This window comes from Carcharhinus amblyrhynchos, chromosome 13 (genome assembly GCF_965287045.1).
Source record: "Carcharhinus amblyrhynchos chromosome 13, sCarAmb.v2.hapA, whole genome shotgun sequence".
Classification (NCBI taxonomy): Eukaryota; Metazoa; Chordata; class Chondrichthyes; order Carcharhiniformes; family Carcharhinidae; genus Carcharhinus; species Carcharhinus amblyrhynchos.
In genome coordinates, this window is record NC_137336.1 from 3,536,885 (window position 1) to 3,538,110 (window position 1,226).

Genomic DNA, 1,226 nt, shown 5'->3' on the forward strand with positions numbered 1-1,226 from the left:
CCCAACAAGTCTGCTCCCCCATTCAATCATGGCTGATATTTTTCTCATCCCCATTCTTCTGCCTTTTCCCCATAACCCTGATCGCCTCATTAATCAAGAACCTATCCATTTCTGACTTAAAGACACTCAATGACCTGGCCCGCACAACCCTCTGCGGCAAAGAGTTCCACAGATTTGCCACTCTTTGACTGAAGAAATTCCTCCTCATTTCTGTTTTAAAGGATCATCCTTTTAGCCTGAGGTTGTTCCCTCTGGTTCTAGTTTTTCCTACTAGTGGAAATGTCCTCTCCATGTCCACTCTGTCCAGGCCTCGCAGTATCCTGTAAGTTTCAATGAGATCCCCCCTCATTCTTATAAACCCCAACGAGTACAGACCCGGAGTCCTCAATCGTTCCTCATACAACAAGCTCTTCATTTCAGGGATCATTCTAGTGAACCTCCTCTGGATGCTTTCAAACTTTCAAAAAGGAATGGGATAAATTTCCCTGAAAAAGGAGAAAGTAAATAAATGCAAGGCGATAGTGCAGAGAGAATGGGAATAATTAGAGAGCTTTTTCAGAGAGCTAGTAAATTCACAAAGTGCTAAAGTTGCCCCTTCTGTATGGTTAGACTCAGGTGTGACCCACAGGAAGTAGGTTGGACATCTAAGATTGATGCCAATTATTCTTAACTGCAGCTATTCACCAGGGATCTGTTCAAATTACTCAAGTAACACAACTCAGAATGCTTAGCGTCACGGCAACTATATGGGGTGACAGGATCTGAGCAGCATTTGAACCCAAGGGATTGGAACTAATTCAGCTGATCCTGAATTCTGGCAAATTAAATAATATTTAAGAAGAATTTGCTTTGTAGAAGGCGCACTGAGGCTTCAGCACTCACAGGAATCTGGGCCAGAAATGATGTAAGAAAACACCAACCAATTTGCAAACAAACTAGTGGGACAGTTTTTAACTTTCACTCAATCTGTCTCAGACTGTCCTGTTTCTTATCCTCATTCCCTCTCGAATTAACATTTCCTAACATGGAAATGAAGTCAAATGTTGGCTTGAGGGAGAACGGGCTGGGTTGTCGTTCATTGCGGTTGTGGGTTCATAACTTATAGATTATTCATCATAGAACAAAAAAATCTTAACTTAATAAAGCATTGATTTTTGACCTTTGCTGCCACATCAAAAATAATGATTACACCAGATATATTTCACCAGTGGACATGTTAACTGCCC